At 45.6% G+C, this 18,680-nt stretch overlaps 1 pseudogene; it reads left to right on the top strand.

The window, feature by feature from the left end:
* LOC137635783 (tRNA (uracil-5-)-methyltransferase homolog A-like) overlaps window positions 1-18,680 on the top strand; it is a 56,208-nt pseudogene that overhangs the window by 25,460 nt on the left and 12,068 nt on the right.

The raw sequence follows: 18,680 nt of genomic DNA, 5'->3' as shown, positions 1-18,680 counted from the left end.
GTTTTTCTATGCGATCTCCATTTTATTTAAGATCCTAGTGGTAAGAAGCTACTTGTTTTCAAACTGATGTTTACCCCTTTTTATTTTCCATCAGGTATTCCAGGATTACATTCGCAGCTTGGAGCACAAACCGTTCGATCCCCTGACCCACGAAGGGGTGTGGAGACAGCTCACCGTCAGGACGTCATCCCACGACGATGTTCTCATAGCTGTTGTGGTCAGTATAGAAGAGTATCTGTTTTAAAGACGGATAAGATAGGTTTAAAACTTGCAGTGGAATTTTGGTCCATTTATATTAAAGCAATCCTGACCCCTTTTGACTACGTGTTCTGGGTCAGGAATCATCTTGGGGTAAACCACTCGCAAAAGGGAAATCTCAAAGTACTGTATTGAAGTTCGTCGCTTCAAGGGGACAGTAGTGACCTCTATAAATCTGTGTATTGTCTTTGTGCCTAACTTGGTGCATTGTCTCTGCACCTAACCTGGTCCATTGTCTTTGTGCCTAACTTGGTGCATTGTCTCTGCACCTAACCGGGTCCATTGTCTCTGCACCTAACCTGGTCCATTGTCTTTGAACTTAACTTAACAGGGGTCCTTCATCCTCTTGCAACTCTACATTTTATAAGTCTCAACATATGTGCCCTTCTTATTACTGCAGTTCTCATTCAACCTCATTAAACTTTAACTTCTTAGTATACTTTACTCCTCAATTGGCCTCCCAGGCCCTGGCCCTAGATGAGGTTCTATATATCCATACTTCTGAATTATATTAAAGTCAAAAGTTCTCTACTCTAAGTCTGAGAAATTTTGGGGTATTTTTGCATTGCAATATTTCATATTTAGCCGTGGGTGAAGTAATAGATAATCTATCTCATTCTTTCTCTGTTCATTGATATAATTTTCCTTGCCAAGAGGAAGGCCAAGGTTTGGGGGGATGGATGGAGTGAAGAAAGCTCTTGGTGATAGGAGGATAGATGTGAGAGGTAAGAGAGCGTCCTAGAAATAGGAATGAATGGCGAGCGATTGTGACGCAGTTCTGGTAGGCCCTGCTGCTGCTTCCGATCGCCTTGGATGACTGCGGAGGTAGCAGCAGTAGGGGATTCAGCATTATGAAGCTTCATCTGTGGTGGATAATGTGGGAGGGTGGGCTGTGCCACCCTAGCAGTACCAGCCGAACTCGGTCGAGTCCCTCGTCAGGCTGAGAGGAGCGTAGAGAGGAAAGGTCCTCTAATTTTTCATTTGTTTGATGTCGGCTACCCCCCAAAATTGGGGGAAGTGCCTTGGTATATGTATGATATATATATCATTATTCTCTCTCAAGGATTTCTTCTACGTCCGCAGATCCATCCGCAAGATTTCTCAGAGGAAGACATCGGCAACCTGAAGCAAGGCATCATAGATTACTTCAAGGACGGGGTCGGCACGTCGGCCGGCGTGACCTCCATCTTCTTCCAGGCGTTTGGGCAGAAGTAAGTCAACAGTTTATTAAAATTAAATGAGTTTAGAGAAGTTCCAGTCATTTGGGCATAAGTAAGTCATGATTTATAACCATGAAATAATGAGTTGAAATTGTTCATTTGAGTTAGAATATCATTACTTTGATTGAAAACAATTCTTGTTTTGTGAAAGTCAAAATTCATCCTTTGTTTATTAGATTATTATTATTAAAAGGGAAGACCTTAACCAGCTTACATGAGTCAAGCTCGACTCTGACAGCTGGCCTGATTAAATTCTAGAGGTAAAAGAACTTATATTAAAACTAATAAAATATAAAGCAAATATATATAAAATATAGGATAAATATAGATTTTTATATAAAAACTTGCTGAAATATAAGATTATTATATAGAATATAGGATAAATAAGATTTTTATATAAAAGGCTAGGGTAAATAGAAATTTAAATCTGTATAAAATGTTCTCAAAAGTTTTAAATCTTGAAAACCAAAATTCCTAGAGTCTGATGAAATGTTCTATAAACTTATATCGCCAAAATATAAATATCTCTATTTAAAATTTTACAATTTTGTCGTGATGTCTCAGACTCGGTATTGGTCAAATGAGGAGAAATTATTGTAAAGTCAAGTTATTGGAGTGTAGGTGTTGTTGTTATTATTATTAGTATTATTATTATTATTATTATTATTATTATTATTATTATTTTTATTATTATTTCTAGCTAAGCTACAACCCTAGTTGGAAAAGCAAGATGCTATAAGCCCAAGAGCTCCAACAGAGAAAAATAGCCCAGCGAGGGAAGGAAATAAGGAAAAAAATAGACCATATAAAAAGTAATGAAAAATTAAAATAAGACATTTTACGCTACAACCCTAGTTGGAAAAGCAAGATGCTATAAGCCCAAGGGCTCCAACAGGGAAAAATAGCCCAGCGAGGGAAGGAAATTAGGAAAAAATAGACCATATAAAAAGTAATGAAAAATTAAAATATGACATTTTAAGCTACAACCCTAGTTGGAAAAGCAAGATGCTATAAGCCCAAGGGCTCCAACAGGGGAAAATACCCCAGCGACGAAAGGAAATAAGGAAAAAAAAATAGACTATATGAAAAGTAATGAACAATTATAATAAGACATTTTAAAAAGAAAAGGCTCCAACAGGGAAAAATAGCCCAGTGAGGAAAGCAAATAAGGAAAAAAATAGACTAAGAAGTAATGAACAATTAATATAAGATATTTTAAAAAACGTTTTATTCTGATCTCAGAGAACCGGGTCCGGAAGATATCGAGTTTGAGCATCTGTGGGGGGAGGAGTACATCACCGAGACGGTCCTCGGCAAGACGTTCCGCATCTCCTGCGAGTCCTTCTTCCAGGTACATAACGCCCGAGAGATATCTGCGCGTTGACTCGTTGATTACAATTGTTGAGATGGGACGAGTCAGAATTGTCCATACAGGTTCTTGGCTTACAAATTTAATGGGTTTTAAGAAGCCGGTTGTATGTCAAATTGCTTGTAGATATCTTCTTCTTCTTTGTCTTCATCTTTTCCCACTTCTATGTGGGGTCGATGTTTCTGGTCAGCTTTCTCCATCTACCTCTGTCCCACACTTCATCACCAGTTAATCCCTTTGATACAGTCCATCCACCTTCGCTTTGGTCTCCCTCTCCTTCTCGTTCCCTGTACCTCCATTTTCATCACTCTCCTCCCAATATACTTTTCATCTCTTCTCATGACATGACCGTATCACCTCAGTCTACTTTCTTGGATCTTATCTGATAGTTCTCTAACTCCTGTGGTACCCCTAATTACCTCATTCCGTATCTTATCTCTCCTTGTCACCCCTCACATCCATCTCAACATTCTCATGCTGCGTTACACTTGACTGGCATAAAGTGCAAAGACACGACTAATGAATAACACTGTATACAGATATAATTGTAGATATAATTTTATTAAATTTTGGCTTAGGGTAGGCCTAATCTGAATTCCATGCCTATGATTTCCAGCTGCATAATTCAACGAAGAGTCCCGTTTTACACGAATTAAATTTCAGGTTATTGAATTATCATTTTGCTGACTATATTAACCCTTTTACCTCCAGTCTATTTGGAACTTTCCAACCCTTAACCCCCAGGGGTTATTTTTTATTCACGCACATTTTGCAGCATATATTTTTCAAATTGCTCTAACAGCCTTAATTTTTGTCATAGAGAGGTCAGGTTGGTCTCATTCTCTTGGAAAATGCCAGAAATTTCTCAAAAAAATTATAAAAAAGAATAAAAAGAAATTGTAAATAGCAGTTTTTTGCAAGGACGTACCGGTACGTCCATGGGGGTAAAGGGATGAGTTTTGTGAAACGTACCGGTACGTCCTTTGGGGGTAAAAGGGTTAAATTATATAATATTCTTTTATTCCATTATACTAGATCTGGGATTTAATGATTTCAGTTGGATTTGAGTTATATCTCCGAATGGTTCTAGTTGAGGATCTTAACCCTTCTACCCCCAATGGACGTACTGGTACGTTTCACAAAACTCATCCTTTAACCCCCATGGACGTACTGGTACTGTACGTCCTTGCAAAAATCTGATATTTATATATATATATATATTTTTGGGCTCAAGCCATGTCGTCCTGATGGAAGTTCCTTAAAGGCAGCTTCCTAGGGTATATTACAACTACGGCGATATTCCCAGAGAATTTACCTTAAGGTACCCAGAATTCTAACTCCTGGAGCGAGTATCCCTAAAAAAGACCTTAGGGATATCGTAAATATCAGCGGACGTATTCTTGACACGCCACATAGCAATCTATACCCCGAATAGAGTTAACACTTCGTAGGGGTCAAATGGCAAGAAAACGAAAACGATAAGAAAAAAGGGGGGAGCCGTTCGTAAGGCATCTCTCCTCCCCGTTTCGTAAGCGTGCCCTGCGCCGCTCGCGGCGCCATCTGTATTCCTTTTTGCGTAGCTATACAACTCGGTGTTTTTCCCTGTGTTTCTACCAAAATCTTGGATTTACTCTCGTATTATGCTTTCTCCAACTTCTTCTGCTTCGGATAAGTTGAGTACTATTTCTTTTATGTATAAATGTAGGCTCTTGATTAAAATTTAAAGTAATTAAAAGAGTTATCTTTGATACAAGAGCTGTTGCCTGCTGGAGGCGTCATGGACGCTGTCGCTCGCTAGAATAGGATTTATTTGTTAGCAAGAGCGACGTTCCCAGCCCCCTGCGCTTTAATAATTAGCTGCTTAGCTTAATTAGGAATTCTGTTATGATGCGATAGTAGTGCGCCTGGCGAAGGATTTGCCTAGGCTGTCCAACACTAGTCTTCGTAGCCTAGTTGTTGGCCCTTGTACTTCCTGCATGATAATTAGTCTTCCAAGTGTGATTTTATATTGCTTAAAGCGTTAGGCAACGTTATACATATAAGCCCTTTTTCGAGTATTTTCCAAGATAGTATTGGAGTGAGTTTCGGTGATTTAGGTAATCGATTCTCTTAGTGCCTAGGTTAGGTTGTCTTAGGTCATTATAATATTGTCTGTTTCCCCGTTTGCTCCCTTCTCTTTGGGGAAGGGGCAAACCCTTTCCCTCTGTTTAAGCCTTAGGCTTAACTCTAGTGGTTTGTTTGAATTAATTTTCAAATATAACTATGCTGGAGTAGTACTGTACCTTCCTGCTCCAACTGAGTTGGTTCAGAGGGGGACAGTACAGCAGTGTATTAGTCTGAGTCCGTGTTGGTTTAGCGTGGGGCAGAGTCTTCCTTGCTGCCTGACACGGGCATAGGAGGTTTATCCGCCTTGGATCACCGTGGAGGGTTTCTGTAGTTATGATCCCTTCGCTCGGTGACCCCTCAGACTTGTCCTCTTTGCTGTTCCGGGTTCGGGATATGTTCCCTTTCCGGAATAGCAATTCCTTCCTTGCCTTGGTTTTAGGGAGGCAGCCAGTAGTGCCGGCCTCCCTCCCTGGATTTCTTTGGCTGAGATGAGCTTTCTTAGTTGGGAATGATCCTTAACCAAGGCAAGGTTGGACAGGACCCTCTGTCCTTCCCTTCTATTTTTCCGTTTCCTTTGTGTCAGTCGTCTCACATCCGTACCTAGCCTAGGTTAGGATGGGGAGCTGACGTGGTCCCCTGTCGGCCGGCAGTGTGTGCCGACCGGCAGAGACCCTATCTCTTGAGTGCTGCCCGGTCCTTTCTTGGTTCCTCAACCGCTGCCGTCTGTAGATTCAGTAAGCAGTGGTTAGGAAGCCTGACTTAGTGTCTCCCCTTCCTCTCGGCACTCTTTCGGGTGTCGGGCGCAGAGGTTCATAGCCTCTTAGCCCGGCACTCATTCTGTTGTCTTCTTATGTGTTGTCCTTGCCGTCTGCCGGCCTAGGGGCCGGCCGTCGGTAGGGGGTGTTCTCTAGTTCTCTTGCTGTCGGTCGGCGGTGGTTATATGCCTTTGCCGGCCGGTCTCTTTGCTCATCTGCCGGCCGCTATGAGTGGCAGCCGGCAGCCGGGCACTACCTGGTGTGGATGCCAGCCGGCAGGGTTTGCTTACCGCTGCCGGCCGGCCTGCTACATTGCTCGGTTAGCCGGCCACTAAGAGTGATGGCCGGCAACACGGTGCTAACCGGGTGGCTACGGACCGGCAACCACTGCCGGCCGGTTCAGGCATGGGAACTGGAGTTCTCCCCAATATGGGTGATCTGAAGTTGTATACTTGAGACCTACCTTTGGAAAAGGGGGGGGGGGGGTACTGACCGGCAAGAGCCGGCCGGCACACCACCCTCATGTACTGTATCAGTTCTTTCCTGTGTGGTGTATTCTACCAGGGGAGACCATGATATAGTAGGTTACAACACTGTTTTTTCTAACTTACTTGTGTTGCCTTGTGCAATCACTTGGTGTCGCCTTACAAGGATGAAAAGAGAATTCTTTTCATCTCTAGCCAGAATGGTAAAATCTTACCTTAGGTGTGAGCTACACCTAATTTCCCTCAGGAAATATGATCTCTGGTTATTCTAGCAAAGACTAACCACGTGATTTTAATGGCTGGTGGGCTTCCACAGGTGATTGTGTGGGATTCACAAGTAGGTGTCTTTCCCTTATTCTTTGTGAATGCTCATATATACATGTGAATTGAAATTCACTTGATATTCATGGAAATTTTCTTCTTTTACAGGAGGAGCATCCGAAATGTGATAGCGTTTTCTGCAATGTCCGCAGCAAGAACTTTTGCGGACATGTCTCGTGTAGGAGGCACGCGGCTTGCGCAGCCTCCAAGGATGATCATCGCTACTGGGATCCGCAGGTATGTGCAGTGTGTACTAACCTGCTATCAGAGGCTTTTGAATCCCCTAGGTCAGCGGAGTCAAGGGATGCAGCGAGGGAGAAGCTCCGTTTATGGGTAAGGGGTTTCCAGAAGAACACCACTGGACCTTATCTTCCTAATGAGAAGATGAGGGCGTACCTTTTTCCCAAGGCTTCTACTGACGCTGTTGTTCCCCAGCCTCGGCCGGAGATCCCTCTCGTCCAGATCCCAGTGGAGGAGGATGTTGCGGATGCCATGCAGGACATCCAGCTGGATGACAAGATGTCTGACTTGTCCGACCGTGCGGAACAGGACCTCCTCGCAGAGGGTGAGGAGGAGGATCAAGATCCGATTGCCGTGGAGGAAGAGGTTTCCGTACCTTCAGACGTTCCGGTTCAGGCCCCTGAACCTATCCCCTCTACTTCGTCCGCTCTTCCAGCAGAGCTGGGACAGGCTCTCTCTTCCATCGTTGGTATGATACAACAGATGCAGAGGGAGAATAATCAGAAGGCCGCTGCAATGGAGCTCCAGATGCAGAAGATCACAGCGTCACGTGGACCTCCAAAGAAGCTCAACGTGAAGGACCTTCCTCTGTGCTCAGATGCCAACCTGTGGAGATATGCCGAGCACATGCCGATGACGGTCGGGAAGATCGTCATGTCGGAGAAGCTGGGCTCAGTTCCCCTTGAGGAGGTGGAATTCTGGCCCAGCAGAGGGGCCTACCCGGACTGTTATGTCCGTCTGAAGAAGGAGCCGGCCTCGAAGGAGGAGACGGAACCGAAGGAGGTGATCATCCTGGATCACGCCAAGGCTCAAGCTGCTTTAACATCTGCGTTGAAGGAGAGGGGGTTCTCAAACTCTAAAGTTGCTGCTTTGAGTAAGAAGCACCCCTCCTTCGTATCCTCCCCGGCTAGGGCCTTCCCCTTTATGCAGAAAGGGTTCACGGCTGTTTTGAAGGCGGTTGAAGCTGGCAAACCATGTCCATCCCTGGAGGAATGCAAGCCATTGTCTTTGGCCTTGCCGTTGGACAACAAGGACTGGAAGGAGGTACACCTCACCTTCTCGGTTGGGAAGTTGGACGCCGATATCGCAGGTCAACAGTTCGGCGAAAACCTTCCCAAGTTGTCGGAATTCCTCCTACGGAGGGAATTGGATACAAAGGAGCGTCTGGCAGCCTCAATGTCTCTACAGACAAACATGGAGACAATGGCTAGCAACCCCACGATGCCTGAGATGTTCATGGTAATGGCCAAGATCCATCTGGCCACGGTGACAAAGGACCTCTATTGCTTTGTCAAAGTGAGGAGGGCCTGCAGGGAGTTTGTGTTCGCCTCGGCCACAGTGAAGCATGAACCCAAGAAACTCATCTCATCCAGCATCTGGGGTAAAGATCTCTTTCCCAATGAGGTGGTCAAGGAGGTGGTGGACAAGGCTGCCACTGAGAACCGAAATCTTCTCCTTAAGTGGGGCCTGTCCCTTAAGAGGAAGTCTTCCCCTGATGAGGGCCCTCAGCCGAAAGGAAAGGCGAAGAAATCGAGGTTTTCTTCCCGTCCAGCCAAGCCTTTCAGACCACAACGTCAGCAGCAGCAGCAGCAAGCTTTGCCTTAGGTGCCACAACTGGTAGCCCAGACCCCGACCACCTTCCAATGGGTACCCCAAGCCGTGTCATCAGCATCCCCGGCATTCAATCCAGTGTTCGAAGGGCAATCGACCACGTTTCGAGCAAAGCCCAGAGGTGCAGCCAGAGGTTCGGCGAGACGCCCCTCTAGGGGAAGAGGATTCAGAGGTGGTCGCGGCCAGGGAGGCAAGACTGCAGGGCAGTCAAAGTGAAGTGTCGCCGGTAGGAGGGAGACTACAGTATTTCCGGGATCGCTGGACCTTCGATCCCTGGGCCCACAGCCTGCTCAAAAATGGACTGGGTTGGAGTTGGTACAGTACTCCGCCCCTGTGCCCTCAATTTTTCCAACACTCCACCCCCGTTTTGGAGGAGTACATTCAAGAACTGTTGGAGAAAAAGGTGATCCGGAGGGTAAAGTCCATCAGGTTCCAAGGGAGGCTGTTTTGTGTTCCCAAGAAAGACTCGGGGAAACTCAGAGTCATTCTGGACTTGTCACCACTCAACAAGTTCATAATGAACCACAAGTTCAAGATGTTAACATTACAACACATACGGGCCTTACTGCCCAAGAGGGCATATACCGTCTCCATCGATTTGTCAGACGCCTATTGGCACGTTCCAATGAGTCGCCGTCTCTCCCCCTACCTAGGATTCAAGCTACAACAAAAACTTTATGCTTTCAGAGCGATGCCTTTCGGGCTAAACATAGCTCCAAGGATCTTTACGAAGCTTGCGAGCGCAGCGCTCAAACAGTTACGCCTAAAAGGGTTCCAGGTAGTAGCCTACCTGGACGATTGGCTGATGTGGGCAGCATCCAGAGCGGAATGCTTGCAAGCTTCCCTACAGGTGATTCAGTTCCTAGAATATCTAGGTTTCATGATCAACAGAAAGAAGTCTCGTCTTTCTCCAGCTCAGAGGTTCCAGTGGTTGGGAATTCACTGGGATCTAGTGTCACACCGTTTTTCCATTCCAATGTCGAAAAGGAAGGAAATAGCGGGGTCTGTCAAGAGACTTCTAGGTTCCGATAGGATATCAAGACGCGAACAAGAGAGGGTTCTGGGCTCTCTTCAGTTCGCATCAGTAACAGACCCAGTGCTAAGAGCACAGCTAAAAGATGCAGCGGGAGTTTGGAGAACCTTTGCATCAAGAGAGCGAAGGGACTTGAAGAGACCGGTCCCACTTCGGCTACGTTCTCTTCTCAGACCGTGGTCTCAAGCCAGTCGTCTAAAGAGGTCAGTACCTCTTCAGCCCCCCCCCCCCCCCCCCGGTCTGTGACAATCCACACAGACGCCTCAAAGGTAGGGTGGGGAGGTCACTCCCATCGGAAAAAAGTGCAAGGGACCTGGTCCAAGCTATTTGGGACTTTTCACATAAACTTTCTAGAAGCTATGGCAGTGCTTCTTACCCTGAAGAAAGTATCCCCACGTCACTCGATCCATGTAAGGTTGGTACTGGACAGCGAGGTGGTAGTGAAATGTCTGAATCGGCGGGGATCGAGATCTCCACCTCTCAACCAGGTAATGTTAGCTATATTCCGACTGGCGGAGAAGAAGTGGCACCTGTCAGCAGTTCACCTTCAAGGAGTCCGGAATGTGACCGCGGACGCTTTATCCAGGGTTACACCGATAGAGTCGGAATGGTCCCTAGACGCAGGATCATTCTCCTTCATCTCGAGTCAAGTCCCAGAACTGCAGATAGACCTCTTCGTGACGAAGGACAACAAGAAGCTGCCGAGATATGTGTCCCCGTACGAGGACCCCTTGGCGGAAGCAGTAGATGCGATGTCCCTCGATTGGAACAGATGGTCCAGGATCTACCTGTTTCCCCCTCACAATCTGATGTTGAGGGTCCTCAACAAACTGAGATCCTTCAAGGGAGTAGCAGCGATAGTGGCCCACAAGTGGCCGAACAGTGTATGGTTCCCTCTAGCTCTGGAACTACGACTAGAGTTTCTACCACTCCCGGACCCAGTTCTGTCCCAGCAAGTCCAGAAGTCGACTGTCTACGCTTCATTACAGAAAACCCGGACCCTGCAGCTCATGACTTTCTCTCCCTAGCGGTGAAGAAACGGTTCGGAATTTCGAAAGATAGCATCGACTTCCTGGAAGAATATAAGTGCAAGTCTACTAGAAGGCAGTACGAATCAGCATGGAAGAAATGATTAGCCTTTGTCAAAGACAAGAATCCGCACGAGATCTCTACGGAGTTCTGCCTATCCTTCTTCATCCACCTCCACGGACAGGGGCTGGCGGCTAACACGATTTCTACATGTAAGTCAGCTCTGACAAGACCCATTCTGTATGCCTTCCAGGTAGACCTCGCTAACGAGATTTTTAACAAGATCCCGAAGGCCTGTGCTAGGCTTAGACCTTCAGCTCCTCCAAAGCCTATTTCATGGTCTTTAGACAAAGTCCTTCATTTTGCCTCATTACTGGATAATGAGGAGTGTGCACTGAAGGACCTGACTCAAAAAGTGATCTTCCTTTTTGCCCTAGCTTCTGGGGCCAGAGTTAGTGAGATTGTAGCCCTCTCGAGAGAGGAGGGCTGGGTTCAGTTCCTGGATGGGGGAGAACTGAACCTGTTTCCGGACCCTACGTTTCTCGCTAAGAACGAGTTGCCCACCAACAGGTGGGGTCCCTGGAGAATCTGCCCTCTGAAAGAAGATGCATCTCTATGTCCCGTAGAATGCCTAAAGGTCTATCTTCGTAGAACTTCAGACTTCCATGGGGGCCAACTATTCAGAGGAGAAACATCGGGCTCGAATTTATCTTTAAATCAACTTAGGGCGAAAATTACATATTTTATTCGCAGAGCGGATCCTGACAGTTCACCCGCAGGTCATGATCCGAGGAAAGTTGCTTCATCCTTAAACTTCTTTAACTTTATGGATTTTGAACACCTTCGTTCATACACTGGCTGGAAGTCTTCCAGGGTATTCTCTCGCCACTATGCTAAGCAAGTGGAGCAGCTAAAGAGGTCTGTGGTAGCAGTTGGTTGCGTCGTTAACCCTGTTGTTTAACTCTGCGAGGAACAGTGGATTTAATTGGGACTTTGATTGTTGGGTGAGTGTATAGTTATATGCGTTGCTATAACTAGTAGTGAAGGCTCTGGGAGCCCACAATGACTGTTCCAGCATTATGGTGATTGTAGCACAAGTACAGACAGGTGTGCCGAGCGTTTCTGACGCTAATGTCAGTGGATAGTAACATGGACGTTTAACTTTGATACCTTGGTATGTGACAAGTGACCTGATTGTTTTCTTTCAGATAACCATACATCCATGCACTACAGTACTTGTGTAAATTGTTGGTCATCCACCTATCATATGTATATAATTGTGGTAACCATGTCTATTTATTGTTAATCAATAAACTTGTTCTCGGGAACCTTGCGTCTCCTTCACCTATATTAATTTCATTTTAATTATTGAGCATTCAGCCTATGTATATTAATCGGGGATATCTATAATAGCCTGTTCCTTAATGCAAGCCTTGTTGCACTGGTTTATACTTTCCTTAGCATAAAGGGCTCCATCCTTCTCTGAGGACGGTGGCGGCAGCAAGTTTAATCCTACGCAGATATAACCTTTTTGTTTATTTCTACTTCGACCAGGGTGCTGGTCGGGGTTTTTCCCTTGGATGCTGTAGTTCCGTAAGGACTACGCTTTACTTCATATAGAGTGAGACCCCTATATTGTATTGGCTTGCGAGTGAGTCATACATAGGTATATGTACTCTTCGTTCGTTTCTAGAGTCTAGTAGGACTCCTCCCTGTAGGGGGCAGGAAGCGCTTTCATGGTTTATGATTAGTGGAAAGATGTATAACGGTAACATCTTAGGTCTTTCAGTCGAGTTGACTAAGAAACATTCCTGAGGAGTACGGCACGTATTGAGAATCCACAGATACAGTAATGCTCTGGTATACTTCCATCAGGACGACATGGCTTGAGCCCAAAAAACGGATTTTGAGCGAAGCGAAAAATCTATTTTTGGGTAAGATGGCCATGTCGTCCTGATGGACCCGCCCTGTCCCTTTTCAAAAAAAAAAAAAAAAAAAAAAAAAAAGAAAAGAAAAGAAAGGGCTGTAGGACCCCTCCCTACATACAGTATCTGTAGCACCTCGTGTATCGCTACAAGGAATACAAATGTCTGAATCGGCGGGGATCGAGATCTCCACCTCTCAACCAGGTAATGTTAGCTATATTCCGACTGGCGGAGAAGAAGTGGCACCTGTCAGCAGTTCACCTTCAAGGAGTCCGGAATGTGACCGCGGACGCTTTATCCAGGGTTACACCGATAGAGTCGGAATGGTCCCTAGACGCAGGATCATTCTCCTTCATCTCGAGTCAAGTCCCAGAACTGCAGATAGACCTCTTCGTGACGAAGGACAACAAGAAGCTGCCGAGATATGTGTCCCCGTACGAGGACCCCTTGGCGGAAGCAGTAGATGCGATGTCCCTCGATTGGAACAGATGGTCCAGGATCTACCTGTTTCCCCCTCACAATCTGATGTTGAGGGTCCTCAACAAACTGAGATCCTTCAAGGGAGTAGCAGCGATAGTGGCCCACAAGTGGCCGAACAGTGTATGGTTCCCTCTAGCTCTGGAACTACGACTAGAGTTTCTACCACTCCCGGACCCAGTTCTGTCCCAGCAAGTCCAGAAGTCGACTGTCTACGCTTCATTACAGAAAACCCGGACCCTGCAGCTCATGACTTTCTCTCCCTAGCGGTGAAGAAACGGTTCGGAATTTCGAAAGATAGCATCGACTTCCTGGAAGAATATAAGCGCAAGTCTACTAGAAGGCAGTACGAATCAGCATGGAAGAAATGGGTAGCCTTTGTCAAAGACAAGAATCCGCACGAGATCTCTACGGAGTTCTGCCTATCCTTCTTCATCCACCTCCACGGACAGGGGCTGGCGGCTAACACGATTTCTACATGTAAGTCAGCTCTGACAAGACCCATTCTGTATGCCTTCCAGGTAGACCTCGCTAACGAGATTTTTAACAAGATCCCGAAGGCCTGTGCTAGGCTTAGACCTTCAGCTCCTCCAAAGCCTATTTCATGGTCTTTAGACAAAGTCCTTCATTTTGCCTCATTACTGGATAATGAGGAGTGTGCACTGAAGGACCTGACTCAAAAAGTGATCTTCCTTTTTGCCCTAGCTTCTGGGGCCAGAGTTAGTGAGATTGTAGCCCTCTCGAGAGAGGAGGGCTGGGTTCAGTTCCTGGATGGGGGAGAACTGAACCTGTTTCCGGACCCTACGTTTCTCGCTAAGAACGAGTTGCCCACCAACAGGTGGGGTCCCTGGAGAATCTGCCCTCTGAAAGAAGATGCATCTCTATGTCCCGTAGAATGCCTAAAGGTCTATCTTCGTAGAACTTCAGACTTCCATGGGGGCCAACTATTCAGAGGAGAAACATCGGGCTCGAATTTATCTTTAAATCAACTTAGGGCGAAAATTACATATTTTATTCGCAGAGCGGATCCTGACAGTTCACCCGCAGGTCATGATCCGAGGAAAGTTGCTTCATCCTTAAACTTCTTTAACTTTATGGATTTTGAACACCTTCGTTCATACACTGGCTGGAAGTCTTCCAGGGTATTCTCTCGCCACTATGCTAAGCAAGTGGAGCAGCTAAAGAGGTCTGTGGTAGCAGTTGGTTGCGTCGTTAACCCTGTTGTTTAACTCTGCGAGGAACAGTGGATTTAATTGGGACTTTGATTGTTGGGTGAGTGTATAGTTATATGCGTTGCTATAACTAGTAGTGAAGGCTCTGGGAGCCCACAATGACTGTTCCAGCATTATGGTGATTGTAGCACAAGTACAGACAGGTGTGCCGAGCGTTTCTGACGCTAATGTCAGTGGATAGTAACATGGACGTTTAACTTTGATACCTTGGTATGTGACAAGTGACCTGATTGTTTTCTTTCAGATAACCATACATCCATGCACTACAGTACTTGTGTAAATTGTTGGTCATCCACCTATCATATGTATATAATTGTGGTAACCATGTCTATTTATTGTTAATCAATAAACTTGTTCTCGGGAACCTTGCGTCTCCTTCACCTATATTAATTTCATTTTAATTATTGAGCATTCAGCCTATGTATATTAATCGGGGATATCTATAATAGCCTGTTCCTTAATGCAAGCCTTGTTGCACTGGTTTATACTTTCCTTAGCATAAAGGGCTCCATCCTTCTCTGAGGACGGTGGCGGCAGCAAGTTTAATCCTACGCAGATATAACCTTTTTGTTTATTTCTACTTCGACCAGGGTGCTGGTCGGGGTTTTTCCCTTGGATGCTGTAGTTCCGTAAGGACTACGCTTTACTTCATATAGAGTGAGACCACTATATTGTATTGGCTTGCGAGTGAGTCATACATAGGTATATGTACTCTTCGTTCGTTTCTAGAGTCTAGTAGGACTCCTCCCTGTAGGGGGCAGGAAGCGCTTTCATGGTTTATGATTAGTGAAAAGATGTATAACGGTAACATCTTAGGTCTTTCAGTCGAGTTGACTAAGAAACATTCCTGAGGAGTACGGCACGTATTGAGAATCCACAGATACAGTAATGCTCTGGTATACTTCCATCAGGACGACATGGCTTGAGCCCAAAAAACGGATTTTGAGCGAAGCGAAAAATCTATTTTTGGGTAAGATGGCCATGTCGTCCTGATGGACCCGCCCTGTCCCTTTTCAAAAAAAAAAAAAAAAAAAAAAAAAAAAAAAAGAAAAGAAAAGAAAGGGCTGTAGGACCCCTCCCTACATACAGTATCTGTAGCACCTCGTGTATCGCTACAAGGAATACAAATGTCTGAATCGGCGGGGATCGAGATCTCCACCTCTCAACCAGGTAATGTTAGCTATATTCCGACTGGCGGAGAAGAAGTGGCACCTGTCAGCAGTTCACCTTCAAGGAGTCCGGAATGTGACCGCGGACGCTTTATCCAGGGTTACACCGATAGAGTCGGAATGGTCCCTAGACGCAGGATCATTCTCCTACATCTCGAGTCAAGTCCCAGAACTGCAGATAGACCTCTTCGTGACGAAGGACAACAAGAAGCTGCCGAGATATGTGTCCCCGTACGAGGACCCCTTGGCGGAAGCAGTAGATGCGATGTCCCTCGATTGGAACAGATGGTCCAGGATCTACCTGTTTCCCCCTCACAATCTGATGTTGAGGGTCCTCAACAAACTGAGATCCTTCAAGGGAGTAGCAGCGATAGTGGCCCACAAGTGGCCGAACAGTGTATGGTTCCCTCTAGCTCTGGAACTACGACTAGAGTTTCTACCACTCCCGGACCCAGTTCTGTCCCAGCAAGTCCAGAAGTCGACTGTCTACGCTTCATTACAGAAAACCCGGACCCTGCAGCTCATGACTTTCTCTCCCTAGCGGTGAAGAAACGGTTCGGAATTTCGAAAGATAGCATCGACTTCCTGGAAGAATATAAGCGCAAGTCTACTAGAAGGCAGTACGAATCAGCATGGAAGAAATGGGTAGCCTTTGTCAAAGACAAGAATCCGCACGAGATCTCTACGGAGTTCTGCCTATCCTTCTTCATCCACCTCCACAGACAGGGGCTGGCGGCTAACACGATTTCTACATGTAAGTCAGCTCTGACAAGACCCATTCTGTATGCCTTCCAGGTAGACCTCGCTAACGAGATTTTTAACAAGATCCCGAAGGCCTGTGCTAGGCTTAGACCTTCAGCTCCTACAAAGCCTATTTCATGGTCTTTAGACAAAGTCCTTCATTTTGCCTCATTACTGGATAATGAGGAGTGTGCACTGAAGGACCTGACTCAAAAAGTGATCTTCCTTTTTGCCCTAGCTTCTGGGGCCAGAGTTAGTGAGATTGTAGCCCTCTCGAGAGAGGAGGGCTGGGTTCAGTTCCTGGATGGGGGAGAACTGAACCTGTTTCCGGACCCTACGTTTCTCGCTAAGAACGAGTTGCCCACCAACAGGTGGGGTCCCTGGAGAATCTGCCCTCTGAAAGAAGATGCATCTCTATGTCCCGTAGAATGCCTAAAGGTCTATCTTCGTAGAACTTCAGACTTCCATGGGGGCCAACTATTCAGAGGAGAAACATCGGGCTCGAATTTATCTTTAAATCAACTTAGGGCGAAAATTACATATTTTATTCGCAGAGCGGATCCTGACAGTTCACCCGCAGGTCATGATCCGAGGAAAGTTGCTTCATCCTTAAACTTCTTTAACTTTATGGATTTTGAACACCTTCGTTCATACACTGGCTGGAAGTCTTCCAGGGTATTCTTTCGCCACTATGCTAAGCAAGTGGAGCAGCTAAAGAGGTCTGTGGTAGCAGTTGGTTGCGTCGTTAACCCTGCTGTTTAACTCTGCGAGGAACAGCGGAATCATTTGGGACTTTGATTCTTGGGTGAGTGGTTAGTTATATGCGTTGATATAACTGGTAGTGAAGGCTCTCAGAGCCCACAGTGACTGTTCCAACGTTATGGTGATGGTAGCACAAGTACAGACAGGTGTGCCAAGCGTTTGCCAACGCTATTGTCAGCAAAGTAGTAACATGGACGTTAAGTTTGATACCGGGGTATGTGCAAGTGACATATATGTTTTCTTTCAGATAACCATTCATCCATGCACTACAGTACTTGTGTAAATTGTTGGTCATCCACCTAGCATATGTACATATTTATGGTGACCATGTCTATTTATTGTTTTTCAATAAACTTGTTCTCGGGAACCTTGCGTCTCCTTCACCTATTTTGATTTCATATTAATTTTGAGCATTTAGCCTATGTATATTAATCGGGGATATCTATAATAGCCTATTCCTTAATGCAAAGCCTGGATTACACTGGTTTATACTTTCCTTAGCATAAAGGACTCCACCCCTTTCTGAGGACGGTGGTAGCAGCAAGTTTAATCCTACGCAGATATAACCTTTTGTCTAATTTTACTTCGACCAGGGTGCTGGTCGGGACTTTTCCTTTGGATACTGTAGTCCCGTAAGACTTCGCTTTACTTCATATAGAGTGAGACCACTATATGGTACTGGCTGGCGAGTGATTCATACATAGGTATATGTACTCTTCGTTCGTTTCTAGAGTCTAGTAGGACTCCTCCCTGTAGGGGGCAGGAAGCGCTTTCATGGCTTATGATTAGTGAAAAGATGTATAACGGTAACATCTTAGGTCTGTCAGTCGAGTTGACTAAGAAACATTCTTGAGGAGTACGGCACGTATTGAGAATCCACAGATACAGTAATGCTCTGGTATACTTCCATCAGGACGACATGGCTTGAGCCCAAAAAACGGATTTTGAGCGAAGCGAAAAATCTATTTTTGGGTAAGATAGCCATGTCGTCCTGATGGACCCGCCCTGCTCCTTTTCAAAAAAAAAAAAAAAAAATAATAAATAAATAAGAGTGAAAAGGATTGTAGGACCCCTCCCTACATACAGTATCTGTAGCACCTCGTGTATCGCTACAAGGAATACAGATGGCGCCGTGAGCGGCGCAGGGCACGCTTTCGAAACGGGGAGGAGAGATGCCTTATGAACGGCTCCCCCCTTTCTTATCGTTTTCGTTTTCTTGCCATTTGACCCCTACGAAGTGTTAACTCTATTCGGGGTATAGATTGCTATGAGGCGTGTCAAGAATACGTCCACTGATATTTACGATACCCCTAAGGTCTTTTTAGGGATACTCGCTCCAGGAGTTAGAATTCTGGGTACCTGAAGGTAAATTCTCTGGGAATATCGCCGTAGTTGTAATATACCCTAGGAAGCTGCCTTTAAGGAACTTCCATCAGGACGACATGGCTATCTTACCCAAAAATAGATTTTTCGCTTCGCTCAAAATCCGTTTTTTTTCATATTTTTGATAATTTTTTGAAAAAATTCAGGCATTTTCCAAGAGAATGAGACTAACCTGACCTCTCTATGACCTAAATTATGGCTGTTAGAGCAATTTAAAAAAATATACTGCAAAATGTGCTGGGAAAAAAATAACCCCCTGGCGGTTAAGGGTTGGAAATTTCCAAATAGCCTGGGGGTTAAAGGGTTAAAAAAGAAATTTGAAAATATAAAAGTCCAAGAATTTTTTCCTTATTACAATAGGCCTTTGCTCTCTCTGGCTGTTTAGATAGTCTGGTTTAAAGGTCGCTCATGAATGGCCGAGGCAAGGGACAGTGACATTGCCCAAGGAATCGGGACAATGGCCTAGAGACTGACCATATATTATATGATCAGCGCCCAAGCCTCCTCTCCAGCCAAGCTAGGACCAGGGAGGGCCAGGCAGTGGCTGCTGATGACTCAGCAGAT

This window comes from Palaemon carinicauda, unplaced genomic scaffold (assembly GCF_036898095.1).
Source record: "Palaemon carinicauda isolate YSFRI2023 unplaced genomic scaffold, ASM3689809v2 scaffold173, whole genome shotgun sequence".
NCBI lineage: Eukaryota > Metazoa > Arthropoda > Malacostraca > Decapoda > Palaemonidae > Palaemon > Palaemon carinicauda.
Note: the sequence above shows the minus strand (reverse complement) of the source record. Positions and strands in the feature narration are given on the sequence as shown.